Raw genomic sequence first — 15,832 nt, forward strand, 5'->3', positions numbered from 1 at the left:
TTATATGAACGATTTAGATATGAATATACAAGGCATGGTTCGTAAGTTTGTGGATGATACTAAAATAGGTCTCTTACAAGATGATGAGGCATAGATCGAGTAAACAGTCAGAGACCTTTTCCCACAGCAAAAACAGCTAATTTAAAGGTGATTGGAGGAAGGTATGGGGGGATGTCAGGGGTAAGTTTTTTTATACAGAGGTTGGTGGGTGCATGGAACGCACTGCCTGCAGAGGTTGTGGGGCCAGATACATTGGGGACATTTATGAGACTCTTAGATAGACACATGAATGATAGAGAAATGGAGGGCTATGTGGGAGGGAAAGGTTGGATGGATCTTAGAGCAGGATAAAATGTAGGCACAACATTGTGGGCCGAAGGGCCTGTACTGTGCTGTAATGTTCTATGTTCTATGAAGGTCCGAAGGCTGAGACTTCTTTGCCTCAAATTACGGTAGCGACAGAAAGCTCCATGCCAGCGATTCTGTTCTGTATTTTACTGCTGTGTTTGGCTTCTTGCAGAGGTAGACCGAATAGCAGCCATCCAGAGAGGAGAGGGAAGCGAGGAAGGGAAGGCAAGGGAGAGAGGCGACCATCTCCCCCGGGGCCGTGTCCCCTCCGGCTCCCCACCAGACCCGGGGAACTCGCGGGTCGGCCGCTCAGGATCCGATGGGGAACGCAGACCGACCGAAGGGGGTGTGAAGACCACGCGAGATAAACAAGTGGGGAAGGGGGAGGGCAAAGAATTCATCTGCAGTGTGAGGGGAGCAGAAAGAGCGAGGAACAGAGAGCTGGCCAGCGGTGGGATTCGCCTTGGGAACGTGAGTAGAGCATCATGCGATTGTTCAACTGCTCGCTGTTGAGCGTTTCATCCTTGAAGGCTTTTTTTAAAATCAGAGCGGACCCCTTTAAGGCATCGAGGTGTGCGGGGCGGTGGGTGTGCTGTGGATTCCTGGAGGGCAGGAGTCCGGACGGTTGGGGAATGGGAGATTGGGGAGTACAATTCCTTCTTGGCGGGGGACAAGAGAGAAGGGGGGGGGGGGCGGGGTGTCACAGGCAGGTACAGAGAGAGGGAAGGGCTGATGTACACGGACATGCAGGGAGAGGGGAGGCACACACAGGACAGAGAGCCAAGTTGGGAGAGGGGTGAAGCCAACGCGCCCACCTTCCCGAGAGGGACGGTGGCAACGCAGTTCTGAAGGGAGGGTGCAAGTGGGCACTGGGAGAGAGTGAGCAACAGTGACGGGGGCTGGGGGGAGAGGCAGACGCAGAGGGCACACGTTCATAAGGAGCAACAGACTGAGATAACTGATCTCACACACAGTCGCGAAGAAACACGGAGAAGCAGGGCATGCGTGTAGGAACGGGAAAGGACACAGGCTCACACACATAGACACAGACACAGGCTCACACACATAGACACAGACACAGGCACACACACAAAGAGACAGATCTCCCCACAGGGGAGGGGAGGGGGGCAGAGAACATGCATTGACAAAGAGAACCACAGACAGAGGGAAGGCACACACACAAACCCGGGAGGGGGAGCTGAGGGAAACAGAACTAAAAATAAGAACCTCCGGGGGGAAAAAGGGGGGAGGGGGCAGAGAGAGAGAGAGAGAAGAAGGGACAGACAAAGAGAGACGGGTCGAAAGGAAAAGGGCACTTCCACAGAATCAGGGACGGAGAGAGGAGAGCATTCTGGCTGGATTCAGTGTGTGATGTGAGTGATCTGTGGTGTGTGTGTGTTCTGTGCCTTGCGATGTGATGTGGTTGCAGTATACCTGGGCTGTGTGTGCAGTGGGGTGTGTGTGTGTGGGGGGGGGGGGGTGTCTTTACGGCGTGGGTGGTGCGCTGTGTGTAGCATGTGTGGCACCGTGTGCGGGATATGTGCCATGTGTGATGTGAGTGCATTCTGCAGTGTGTGTTCCCTGGTCTTACATACAGCCTGACGTGGAGGCTGGAGACACCTGTAACCCATCCGTTCATACTCCAAGCACAGCAGGCCCGGCCCTTTGGGAACGTTTAGTTTCAGCTGCCCTGTTGACTCTGCGAAGCGTTCTGACCGGGTAGAGCATTTGCTCTCTCGGTATTCCCACCTTCCTCCCAGGCCTGTTAACCGGACAATCACCTCAGTCCTGCCGGGATAAATAATTTGATGCAGTACATTTTATGCAACTATCGTGCATTATTCCTGTGCAGGACTGACGTGTGGAGATGGATATTGATATATGTTTTTGAAGCACCGACGGGGCTGTAGTTTAATGCGTCTGTGCGAACTTAGAGGCAGTAATAAATACTAATTGTCAGTGTAGATTTTCTTCGAAGAAAATAGAAAAAAGACAAAACGTTGGAAATACTCAGCAGGTCAGGCAGCTGCTGTGGAGCCGCAGGCAGAGTTAAAGTTTCAGGCCAGTGACCTATCATCAGGACTGTTCTGCTTTATACTGGAACGCATGGCTACCATGAAACTTCGGAGGGAAGATTTGGCACTGGTTGATGGGGGGTCTTTAATAAATCATTGTGCAATTTTTAAAAATTCTATTAAAAAGGAGTGCATTTTCACAGCACTTTTCACCATCTCAGGATTTCACAAAACACTTTTTAATACATTTGAGTACTTTTGAAAAGTGGCCACGGTTGTAATGTGGGAAATTTGCGGCGTATTTGCACATTGCAATGAGATAATGATCAGATTGGGTTTTTAGTGATTTTTGATGAGGGATGAGTATTGATCAACATACAGGTGCAGCGGGTAGTGCTGCTGCCTCACAGCTCCACAGACTCGGGTTCAATCCTGAGTTCAGGTGCTGTCTGTGTGGAGTTTGCACGTTCTCCCTGTGACCACATTTCTTTGTGCACTACCTCAGACTGCACTACAGTCTCTGCAGCATTCTGCTGCTCTGCACTCGTCGCTGTATTTATTATTACCGTGTACACTGTTTACTCTGTGAGTTTCACACCAACAAGAAATTTTCATTGCACCCTGGTGTATATGATAGTAAACTAATCTGAATCATAGGTTTTCCCCGGGTGCTGCACTTTTCTCCCACATCCCAAAGATGTGCAGGTTGGTAGGTCACCTGGCTGCTGCAAATTGCCCCAAGTGTGTAGGTGGGTGGTAGAATTGATTGGAATGTGGGAAGATCACAAGGAAAATTAGTGGGGGAATGGGGTTAGTCTGTGAACCAGCACAGATGTAGTGGGTCAAATGGCCTTCTATGTCAGAAGGAAACTTATGGAAAATAGATGGACACCTCTTGTCTTCTAATGAATTTCATGGTGTCTTGAAGAAGCAGAAGGTCCTGGTTTTAACATCCCATCCAAATGATAGCTTCTCTGACAGTGCAGCTCTCCCTCAACACGTGCCCATTTAGGTCTTTGTGCTCAGATCCCTCAATTGGAATCTAAATCCTTAGCTCCAAACCTATTCTTGTTGTGGGACCTTGACTCTGAGAGATGCAAGGATTAGAGCATTGTCCAGATCGACCCATCCCCCACAAAAAGAACTGATCCTTGCATCCCTCTGGTGAAATCCACAGTTTCACTGAATTTTACCCACATTATTCATTGGTCTTTAATTGCAAAAACTGGTGAGCAAGAATCCTAAATAATGTGTGACATTCTGTAAAAGTTGTGGGCAAGAAAGAAGGTATTGGATAACTGTAACCCAAAACAGTGCAGTGGGGGATTGAGAGGACTGGGGCAATGTCTGATTTTATTGGTCACATAGGCATTATTTTTGAATCTGAACCCCCCCTCGCAAGAGTAGGGTGGATCACAAGGGAACCGAGACAGAATACAAAAACTCCATGTAACGGGGGCTGTTAAATGTTAAAGAAATTTCAGGAGAAACTTCTTCACCCAGAGAGTGGTGGGAGTGTGCAATGTGTTCCCAGTGGTCGAGGCAAGTGGCATTTTAAGTGTCATGGTTCCGAGTGTTGGCCCTCAATTCAGCTCCATTGATGGTGCCTTGTTGTTCAGCACATGGATTCCATGCACCACTAATCACATAATGACACACACCTGAGCCCCATCAGGAGACTAGCATAAGAACCCTGGTTTCACTAGCACTAGTTACCAGAGTATTGGTCAATCTTTGGGTATACTTTGTCTCTTGGCTGCTTAGAGCTGTCAACTCTAGAGCAGTCCTGGTTTTGCTGTTTTCCTAGGATATCCTGTTTCTGTGTCAGGACTCTTGCCTCAGAGCCCTGAGGCAAGATTCCTCCTGGTTGCTGCCTGTGTTTGGTTCTGAGGAAGTATCCTGACTCCAGTCTTGTACTGGTGTGCTGCATTTGGATTCTCTGTGATCTTGCTCTTTGCTCAACATTGTGACACTGAGGGGGAGCTGGTTTAAGCACAAGAAGGAAAAGAGAAGGATGTGCTGATGGGGTGAGATTAAGTAAGGTGGAAGAAGACTGATGGGGAGCATTAAAACTAGCATAGAACAAATGGGTGAATGGCCTCACTTGGGCTAAGACTGGGGAATCTGCCCTGAGAGAACATTCACATTCAACAAGCCTGAAGCCAATTCCATGAAATGTTGTTACCAACAAGCTTTAGGCTTAGAGGCAAAAGAGCTACCCCATCAAGACACTGCTGACTAGAACTATATTTTGTGTAAGTCAAGAATCACACATAGTCAAGATGGAAATGCGCCTCTTATATATTTGTGAACAAGGTGGGCTTTGTCCAATAACCAGAAGTTCCATATTTATTTTAATTTAATTCATAAACCATTGCTGTTATGGTGGGGCACTTACTTCTCAGCATCTCTCACAGAGGAAAATGTAACTCATTTCTCTCAGATGGTGGGATAATGTAGAGGGAGCTTTACTCTGTATCTGATCTGTACAGTTCCTGACTTGAGGCTTTTTGATGGGTCAATGCAGAGGGAGATTTACTCTGCGTCCAAGCTGTGGTTGGGAGTGTTTAACAGGACAATTGTCTGATGAAAGGACATAGAGGAAGCCTTGCTTTGTTTTTAATTGGTTTACCTGCTTTGGGACCATTTGATGGGATAGTGCAGAGGGAACTTTAGAAAAGCAAAAAGCCTACAGGTGCTGGAAAACTTGGATAAAACAGAAGACTAGAGATACTCAGCAAGTCGGGCAGTATATGCGGCGAGAGGTAGAGAGTTAACATTTCAGATCAATGATCTTTCTTCAGAACAGGCACTTTAGGGGGAGCTTTACTCTGCACCTAATCTGAGCACTGGATTACTATTCCAGTAATTTAATCACAATGTTACTATACTCCGTTACCCATGCCCGGTTCCAAGGCTCAGCAACAGATGTCATCAAGGGTAAAGAGACTTCAACAAAGTTTGGTTTTAAAAAGCCTTCTTATTTCAGGAAGGCAACTGGACAGAGGGAGTGAACAAATTACAGCATGTTGCAGCCAATAACAGGCAATTTACAGTTTAACACTTAGAAATACAGTGACTTAGAGATGTGTCAAATCTGATCCCACTGGAATAGTTCTCACTCATTTTGGATTAATGCATGTTAATCTGAAAAATTGCAAGCTCCCTTCTGTTAACTACATCTGTAATCTGTCTTGTTCATTCCTTAACTTTCCTGCCAGCTGTATCCATTATTCCACTTTTAAATGTGGTGCCCCCTTGCTGAGTGGCAGCTGTGGGCACTTGTGATTGTGCTTTGCCTCACCAGTAAGTGAATGTCAGTGGGTCACTTACAGTGGAGTCCAAACTACCTCCTGCTCTTGCCAAATATCCAAGTGTACGTACTGACCCTGAGAGATTTGTTTTCACCACTAGTTTCACTCCTTTCTCAACAGGTTGCACTTTGTGTCTGTGTGTGTGTGTGCGCATGCATGAGGGTGTGTGTGAACACTTGTATATACATTTGTGTAGCTGGCAGTACATAAATTGGGCTACAGCATTAATTACAGAATGAAATGTAATGAGTGATGTGCCATGGGGAACCAGTGCTGGGGCCTCAACTTTTAACCATTTACATCGAAACTTAGATTAAGATGCTAAAGGAACTTTAACTTTGATAAATTTGCTGATGACACAAAGATGGGAAGGAAAGTAAGTTGTGAAGAGGCAATAAGGGGGCTACGGAGGGATATAGATTGATTAAGTGATGGGGAGAGGTGCTGGTAAACAGAATGATGTGGGAAAATATGAAGTTGTCCATTTTGGTTAGATAAAATAAAAAAAATTATCTAAATGGTGAGAGATTGCTGAGCTCTGAGGTGCAGAGAGGATGTCATCTTGCAGCAGACTAGTGTGCAAGTGCAATGAGTAATTCTGAAACCAAACAGAATGTTGTGTACTGATCGGGCAATTGAATACAAAAGTAGGGAGATTATGCTTCAGTTACATAGAGCAATGGTGAGACCAGATCTGGTGTATGATGTGCAATATTAGTGTCCTTATTCGAGGAAGAATATAAGTGTTGGAAGCAGTTCAGAGAAGGTTTCCTTGATCAATGTGTGGAATGGGCAGGGTGCCTTATGAAGAATGATTGGACTGGGGAGACTTGTATCCACTGGAATTTCAAAGTGTGAGAAGGAAACGGATAAGATCCTGAGAGGTCTCGACAGGATGGATGGGGAGAGGATGATTCCTCTTGTGGGAGAGTCTTGGACTAAGGGTCACTGCTTAAAAATAAGAGGTTACCTATTTAAGATGACATGGGGCAAAAAGCTATTTTCTCTCAGATTCATTCAAAGGGCATTGGAAGCAGCATCTGTGGATGATAAGATAGAGGTGGATAGGCTCTTGATATGCAAAGGGTTCAAAGGCAGACAGAACTGCAGAGTTAAGATCAGCCATGATCTTGTTGAACTGCTCAGGTTTGTGGGCTGAATAATCTCCTGCTACTGGTTCATATCTTTCAGATGTACGCAAATCACTTCCTCTCACTCAGCATCACACACCCATGGAGCAGGGGAGAGCATGGGGTGGATTCAGAGCAAAGCTCCCTCTACACTGTCCTGTCACACACTCCCAGTGTGGCGACAGCAAGGGACAGATACAGGGTAAGCAACCCCCCACACAGTCCAGTCAAACAATTCCAGGGTGCAAAAAGACGGAAGAGGTTGAGGTAGAGCTCCCTTAATGTCATCCCAGTGAACTATCTAGAAAGAGTGCAGAAAAGATGTACGAGGATGTTGCCAGGACTAGAAGGACGGAGATAAAGGGAGAGGCTCAGCAGGCTAGGACTTCAATCCTTGGAGCATAGGAGACTGAGGGGTGACCTTGTGGAGGTGTATAAAATCATGAGAGGAGTAGATAGTGTGAATGCACACAGTCTTTCTCCTGGGGTTGGGGATTCAAAAACTAGACGGCATAGTTTTAATATGAGAGGGGAGAAATTTAAAAGGAACTTGAGGGGCAATATTTTCACCCAGAGGGTGATGCATATATCGAATGAGCTGCCAGAGGAAGTGGTTGAGGCAGGTATGTTAACAATATTTAAAAGATATTTGGACAGTTAAAAACAAGATGCTGGAGGAACTCAGTGGGCCAGGCAGCATCCGTGGAGAAAAGCAGACGGTCAATGTTTCGGGTCAGGAACCTTTCAGACAGGAAAAGGGGAAGCCCAATATATAGGGGGGATAAACAGACCAGTGATAGGTAGACAAAAAGGGGAGGCGGGGTGGGCACAAGGTGGCGATAGGTAGATGCAGGTCAGAGATAGTGATAGGCAGGTGAGGGGGAGGAGGGGAGAGCAGATCCACCGGGAGATGGGTCAAAGGTAAGGAGATAGGTGCCCAATGGGGGGAGGGGAGGAGAGGGAAAATAAATATGCTAGGAGAAATAAGAGATTGGCTCAGAAAGGGAAGAAAAGAGGTGTGGGGGGGGGGGGGTTTACTTAAATTGGAGAATTCGATGTTCATGCTGTTAGGCTGTAAGGTCCCAAGATGGAAAATGAGGAGCTGTTCCTCCAGTTTGCGTTTGGACTGGCAGTGGAGGAGGCCGAGGACTGACATATCAGTGATGGAGTAGGAGGGGGAGTTGAAGTGACTGGCAATGGGGAGATGCAGATCGCGGTTACGGACAGAGTGCAGGTGTTCTGCAAAATGGTCACCTTGTCCACGTTTGGTCTTGCCAATGTAGTGGAGGCCACACTTGGAGCACTGAATGCAGTAGATGATATTAGGGGAGGTGCAGGTAAATCTCTGCCTCACCTGAAAGGACTGTTTGGGTCCCTGCATGGAGGTGGTGTAGGGGCAGGTGTTACACCTACGGTGAGGTACATGGATATGAAAGGTTTGGAGGAATATGGGCCAAACACAGGCAAGTGGCACTAACTTAGATAGGCATCTGGGTCAGCATGGATGGGTTGGGCCGAAGGGCCTGTTTCTGTCTATGACAATCCCAGGAGAGGGAAAACGTGGCTTGGATACAGTGTAAAGTCCAGGCTACACTTTCCTATCACCTGAGAGAAACAGAGTTACTGGATGTAAAGATGATGCATCACAGGTCAGCTCTCTGATAATCTTCAGAAGAAGCCAGAAAATAAGCATGCGATCGAGGAAAATCCTACCCTCGCACCCCACTCCCCTTCATACATCCTCGTGAATTCACCAGTTTGGTCATTGCCAAACTCTTTCCCCCCAGTCGAGAACTGTTGGGCAAAATTGTCGATCTGATGTCAGTCTTTAGTAAATGACAATTGGTGTAAATGATAGGGTTGCCAATTCCTGTAAGGTTCATCATAAGATCCTGTACTTCCAAAGACCATACCTGTGACACTCCCATTGGCCCTCCTTGACTTCCCAAACCAATAGGAAAGCAAAAGAATTCTTTGTTACCTGATTCTTGACTCTGAGGCAAGCAACTACTTTTATCCATTATTACTAAATTATAACTGAGACCCTGCAAAGACAATGGACAACAGCACACAACATTCACTTTGTTCTCTCCAGAGGATTTGCTGGTTGCTGTACCTGAGATCAATTTTAATTCCTGTAGGCTCCAGGGGAGCCCTGGACAATTGGCAGCAAGCTCCTGCAGAGCAGTAGGATAATGGAGACATCTTCCTTGACACTCCACCTATTCCAATTGGCTACTATTCTGCAACCATCTTGAAAGAATGGATGTGAAAAAAGAACTTATACATTCAGTGGTCATTTAAAACTGAGGTCCATGGGAACTTGTTCCCACAGAGGGTGATGAATCTCTGAAATCCTCTACCCCAAGGGATTGTGGCAGCTGAATCACTGGAGATATTTAAAGAGGAGTTAGATCATGGGAAAAATCAGGAAATTGAGGGCTATATAGAAATGGCGCAGAAGAGGAGATGATTCCTGGGCAGACCGGCCATGATCATATTGAATGGTGGGGCAGTTTGAGGAGTTGAGTGGCCTACTCCTGCTCCTATTTTCTTGTGTTCACAAAATCCCAAGGTACTTTTCAGCCAATGAAGCAATTTTCTACGTAGGACCTGTGGGCCTGGAATTCAGAAGGACGAGGGGGATCTCATTGAAACCTACTGAATACTGAAAGGCCTGGATAGAGTGGACATGGAGAGGATGTTTCCATCAGTGGGAGAGTCTAGGACCTGATGGCACAACCTCAAAATAAAGGGGCGTCCCTTTAGAACTGAAATGAGGAGGAATTTCTTCAGCCAGAGGGTGGTGAATCTGTGGAATTTGTTGCCACAGATGGCCCTAGAGGCCAAGTCATTGGATGTATTTAAGGCAGAGATTGATAGGTTCTTGATTGGTAAGGGGGTTAAGGGTTACAGGGAGAAGGCAGGAGAATGGGGCTGCAAAAAAAAACTCTGCCATGATTGAATGGTGGAGCAAACTCGATGGGCTGAATGGCCTAATTCTGCTCCTATATCTTATGGTCCTATGGAAACACAGCAGCCAATTTTCACATCACGAGCAAGATCCTGCATCTGCAAATGGAATAGCAATGAGAATAATCAATTTTCTTTGACGTACGAGGGATAAGTTTTGAGGAAATTACTTGGGATAACACCCTACACTTTTCAAACTGGTCCCAAGGGATATTTTGATTCCACCAGCAAGGGTACATTCTCATCCAAACTCCAGCACTGTCATGTCCATCAAGAATTCAGTGCCTGTCTCCAGAGTGGGTCAAAACCACACTCCTAGTGACTCAGAAACAAGAATGCTACACCTAACAATATTGCTGCGAGTGGTTTCTTCAGCTGCACTGCATAGAAATACAGCTTCCCATTTCTTCCCACTGCCAGCCTGGTGCTTTAGCTCAGCCCGTGTTTATTAGGACTGATCCAGGGAACACAGCTAAAAAGTGGTTTGCTCTCAGTCACATCAACAAACGGCCGCCAGATGAGGAATTTAAAGGAATTATTCAGGCAGTGCACAGGACAGCTAGCAAAGGCAATGGAAAGCCCTATTCAGCTCTGCAGAGATTGCAGGCTGCATCTTCTCATTAATATGGGCTTCACATCCTGCGTGGCAGCCTTGTACAGCATACAAGGCAGAATCAATTCCTCCCCTTCTCTCTCCTTCTCTTACAAACCAGCATTGATCATTTTCTACATGGACTGCCAAGGAACCAGCCTGATACACGCCCAGGATTCTGAAAACTGGACTGAATATCAGTATGAGCCATTTGAATTCAAATCAGGGGCTGACATGTTGCAATGAAAAAGCATTTACTTTTTGCACTGGCTGGGCCCAGTGTATCTGATATCTCGAGAGGCAAAGGAGCCAACCAGAGGCACATTTAATGAGAGGAGGGGGAGCTTGGGAGGATGGGGGGAGGGAGGAACAGCCTTTGTAAAAGAGGGTCGATAGCAGCATGTACAAGTTATAAAATCAGGGTGATGTTTTATTTTAATGGAACAGCTTGTTTTGCTTTTTTCTAAATAATTATTGAGCTTCTCCTAAAATTGCCTCCTGGGAAAATCTCCCATTTTGTTCATGGGTCGTTAATTACAAAGGAAATGCAGATTTCCTCAATGTTTTGATCTGAGCATTTCTGAATTTTAACTGGGTAAAATTGCTCAAAGAAATTACTGTGCGTGATATTATGACTGCTTTATGTACTTGCATATAAATTCATCAGCCAATTTAATGGTCTAATATTGCACACACTAATTTCTGGCCCTTTAAGCTGTGAGGTTGACATCAGTTTATGCCAATACCCACCTACTATCCTTTATCTTCCCATTATGTGGTACCCCAAGTATTATAATAGTTGACATTGTTTCCCAGATACCCCTCACATCCTTCTCTTTCAGCCTCTGCACCCCTCGGAGATCTCCCTTTCTGGCCTCTTGATCAGTCCACATTTCTATCAGCAACACACAAGATGCTGGAGGAACTCAGCGGGTCGGGCAACATCTGTGGAGAGAAATGGACAATCAACGTTTCACGTTGAAACTCTTCATCTGGACTGCTCCAGGTTTCAACCTGAAATATCAACTGTCCAGATACTGCTCGACCCGCTGAGTTCCCCCAGCGTCTTGTGTATTGCTCCAGGTTCCAACATCTGCAGCCTCTTGTGTTGCCTCATTTCTATCGCTGCATCACGGGTGGCCACATCTTCAGCTGTTAAGGTCCTGAGCTCTGGAATTGTCTTGCTAAATGTCACCCCCTCTCTACCTCTCTCTTCACTGTTAATATACTACTTAAAACCCACTTCCTTAACCGAGCTTTTGTTTAATTTTCCCTTGAGGGGTCCAGTGTCAAGTTTTGTCTAATCTCTTTCCCATTAAGAGACAAGGGGCATTTTAAAGCTGCAATATAAACCTAAACTGGTAGAAATGTACATCTATTACTGCATTCAATAGAGATGTCAAGACGGAGATGACAATACTGTGGTTTCATAGAGTCATACAGTATGGAAGCAGGCCCTTCGACACACGCCGACCAAGATTCCCATCTAAGCTAATCCCATTTGTCCATGTTTGGCCCATATCCCTCCAAACCTTTCCTACCCATGTACCTGTCCAAATGTCTTTTAAACATTGCGATTGTACCTGCCTCAACCACTTCCTCTGGCAGCTCGTTCCATATGCAAACAACCTTCTGGGTGAAAAAGTTGCCCCTCAGGTTCCTGTTAAATCTCACCCTGAACCTGTGCCTTCTAGTTCTTGATTCCCAACCATAGGAAAAAGGCTGTGAGCATTCATCCTATCTATGCCCCTCATGATTTTATACACCTCTATAAGGTTACCCCTCATTCTCCCACACCCCAGTGAATAAAGTCCTAGCCTGCCCAACCTCTCTCCATAACTCAGTCCCTCGAGTCCTGGCAACATCCTTGTAAATTAAGGGCTTCCACTGTTGCAATGGATGCTAGGACAGCCTGTCCACCATAATCATCTCTTAACTTTCCTGAGCAGCAAGGTGAAACAGAAACAATCTGTTAAACCATAAGCGCCTCTACTGTGTTCAGTTCAGGTAGCCATGGGGCAGTGCAGGTTCCGAACACCAGAGTTCCAGAAGTAAACAGCTGCGTAAAGAAGAAAGGTCAGAGAGATCTGAATTTTCAGCCGGACATTAAGACAAATATTTAAATTTCTGCAGCACCTTTTGCATCTATTCAGAAACCCCAAAGGCATCTCGAACAGCCAAATCTGATAAAGGTCCTCATTGCCCAAGTGAAGTCCCTTGTCCACCACTGGATTGTGGTTAGAGTTATAGAGCAATACAGCATGGATGCGGGCCCTTTGGCCCAACCAGTCCATGCCGACCACGATGCCCACCCAGCTAGTCCCCATTTCCTACGTTCGGCCCATATCCCTCTAAGCCCCGCCCCTCCATGTACCTATCCAAGTGCTTCTTAACTGACACTGTTGTACCTGCCTCACCCACTTCCTCTGGCAGCTCGTTCCATACACTCACCACCCTCTGCGTGGGAAAAGTTGCCCCTCAGGTCCCTTTTAAATCTTTCCCCTCTCACCCTAAACCTATGCCCCCTAGTTTTGGACTCCCCTCCCCTGGGGAAAAGACTGTTACTGTCCACCTTATCTATGCCTCTCATAATTTTAAACACTTCTATAAGGTCACCCCTCATTCTCCTATGTTCCAGGGAATAAAGACCCAGCCTGGCCAACTTCTCCCTGTAACTCAGTCCCTCGAGTCCTGGCAACATCCTCGTAAATCTTCTCTGCAGTCTTTCCAGTTTAACCACGTCTTTCCTATAACAGGGTGACCAGAACTGGTCACAGTGCTCCAAGTGCACCCTCACCAATGACTTATACAACTGCAACATAACGTCCCAACTCCTGTAGAAGTTTGGAAAACAGCATGGGATTGTTGGTATCTGGTCCCTGATCCCACTCACTGGCCAAGAGTAACACTCTGTCATGAACACTTACACGGAAGGAGGGAAGGCCATTTGGCCCATTGGATCCATTCCAGCTCCCAGGAGAGCAATCCCACGAGTCCCATTCCCTCTAAACCTCTGTAACCTATTCCCTTTCACACTCCCATCCACTTCCCTTCGAATCCTTTGCCACTTTCTGACATTAACGGGCAATTTACAGTAGCCAATGAACCTCCCAGCACAGTCTTGTGATGTGGGAGGAAACCGGAGCATCCGGGGGAAACCCTCACAGTGACGGGGAGAATGCAAACTCCACACAGACGGTGCCCAAGATCAGGATGGAGCCTGGATCACTGGTGCCACGAGGCAGCTGCACTACCTGCTGCCCCACTGTGGCCTTGGAGTCAGACTTGGAACTGACACATAAGAGTCACTCTCCCATTTCAGGTTAGTTCCTTTGGCTGTCCTTCTAACACAGCCCAGAATATGGTGTCAAACCCAGCAGGCAGAACAAGGCGAGACACCACCCAAACGTCTTGACAAGGCATTAACCTGAGCTAACCCAAACACGACACATTTAGTTGGGTCCCATATGACACAGCTCTAATAGGTTTCCCTGCTCCTCGAAATATTGCCACAGAACCTTTTACATCCACCTGGGAGAGCAGACAGTACCTCATCCAATCCATGGCACTTGTAACACAATGTTCCGCCAGTACTGGGTTCGGGATGTCATGCTCGAGTCTCTTGAATGGGGTCAACAAACCTTTGGCTGTCTGACTTAGTGGTCAGACTGCGACCTGCTGAGAGGAGATTGGAAAGCCAATGTGAGTCACAGAGGTCTCGGGTCAAACTCAAAGGCACTGCAGAGGGGTAAGTCTGCGGGGATAACGCCTTACTGAAGAAACAATGCGATCAGGAAAAAGAGGAACCATGAGGTTTACAGAGACTGAGTGACTAAACGGACAAATCACCAAGTGTTAGTTGTGCACCTGCAATGCTTGTAACATTCCATTGTTTTGTCAGTTTGCTCTCTGTATGTCTGTGTGTCTCTTGTAGAGCTGTATCTGTAAATGTGTCTGTCTCTCCTTCCCTCTGTGGTTTCATTTATTGCCTGTACCTGTGTCTGTCTGTGTGTTTGTGTCTGTGATTGTGTCCTTTTTGTTTTCTACGTTCTCTGTCCATGGATTTTTCTCTCTCTACCTCTCACACTTCCCTCCTTCTCCGTCCCCTCTTAGAGGCATCTTTCTATGCTTCAGTAGCTCCCGATCTTTCTTCCAGTCTCTGCAATTCAAGGAACACTCTTGTGCCACAGAGACGAGGTGTTTTAGAAGGGCTCAGGTGATGACCACAATGCTGTGTGCACAAAATCCTCCAAATCCCCTGGAGAGATAAATGAACCAACATCAGAGGGCAGACCAATTCATTCGTATGCCTGATACCAGACTCTCGAATTAGGGCTCTGTCCCAGGAAGAGAGTGCAGATCGACAGTGGAGAAGATTCAAGGATATGCTCGGAGCTTTCCTACTAAGAGGCACTGAGCACATCCCCACTGATGTCGAGGGAACCTCTGACTTGCAGCCACTCAAGGTGGAAAAGTTGCAGTCAGGATAGAACTGAGAACCTCGGGTTCATGCATCAGATGTACACAGAGGCCCTACTTAGAAACAGGACAACACCACCACTCGAATTCAATCAGAATCAGGTTTAGTATCACTGAGATATGATGTGAAATGTGTTGTTTTGCAGCAATACTACAGTGAAAAGACATAAGATCTACTCTAAATTACATAATAAATAAATAATGCAAAAAAAAAAGGAATAACAAGGTAGTGTTCATGGACCTTTCAGAAATCTGATGGCGGAGGGGAAGAAGCTGTTCCTGAAACGTTGAGTGTGGGTCTTCAGGCTCCTGTACCTCCTCCCTGATGGTAGTAACGAGAAGAGGGCATGTCCCGGGTGGTGAGGGTCCTTAATGATGGATGTCGCCTTTTTGAGGCACTGCCTCTTGAAGATGTCCTTGATGGTGGGGAGGGTTGTGCCCGTGATGGAGCTGGCCGAGTCTACAACCTTCTGCAGCCTCTTGCGATCCTGTGCATTGGATCCTCTGTCACAACTGCCCACTGAGCCAGCTGGTGAGGCACCTCCTGAGTCTATGGTTCCGACACTGGCCTCATCAGTCACCTTAGAACTCAGAGAAAGCAAGCCATCCTTGATGCCGAGGAACCGCATAGAGGAAGATCTTCCTTCCCCCATCTCTCTCTGTTATCTGTACCCTCATCTCTGTCTATATACGTCTCTCGCTACCTGTTCGTTTCTGTGCTCTTGTGTCCATCTCCATCCCCGTCTGACTGTGCACCCGTATCTATCTGTGCACTTCTTCATGCCTGTCTCACCCTCTGTCCCATGCTGATCTTCATGACTCTTGTCTCTTGCCCTGTGTGTCCATCTTTCCGTGTACAATTCCCTACTCCTCTTACTGATCCTGCAGTGTTTACCTTATGTCTCTTTATCCTTTCTCTCTCACTCACCTTCTCTCCTCCTCCTCGTTCCCTTTCTTTTTTGTTGATCTCATTGCATCATA

General features: G+C 46.7%; 1 protein-coding gene across 2 annotated transcripts in view; it reads left to right on the top strand.

The window, feature by feature from the left end:
• Nucleotides 1-531: 531 nt before the first annotated feature.
• Nucleotides 532-15,832, top strand: part of lrrc4ba (leucine rich repeat containing 4Ba) — a 158,081-nt gene continuing 142,780 nt past the window's right edge. Inside the window, exons 1-2 of one of the 2 annotated variants that reach the window (XM_052043273.1) lie at nucleotides 532-819; nucleotides 6,869-7,009. The gene's annotated coding sequence lies outside the window, so the exon portion shown is untranslated. The remainder of the gene's footprint in view (nucleotides 820-6,868; nucleotides 7,010-15,832) is intronic. The other variant, XM_052043269.1, reaches the window with a different exon arrangement.

The sequence above is a fragment of the Pristis pectinata genome, chromosome 33, assembly GCF_009764475.1.
Source record: "Pristis pectinata isolate sPriPec2 chromosome 33, sPriPec2.1.pri, whole genome shotgun sequence".
NCBI classification, from domain to species: domain Eukaryota; kingdom Metazoa; phylum Chordata; class Chondrichthyes; order Rhinopristiformes; family Pristidae; genus Pristis; species Pristis pectinata.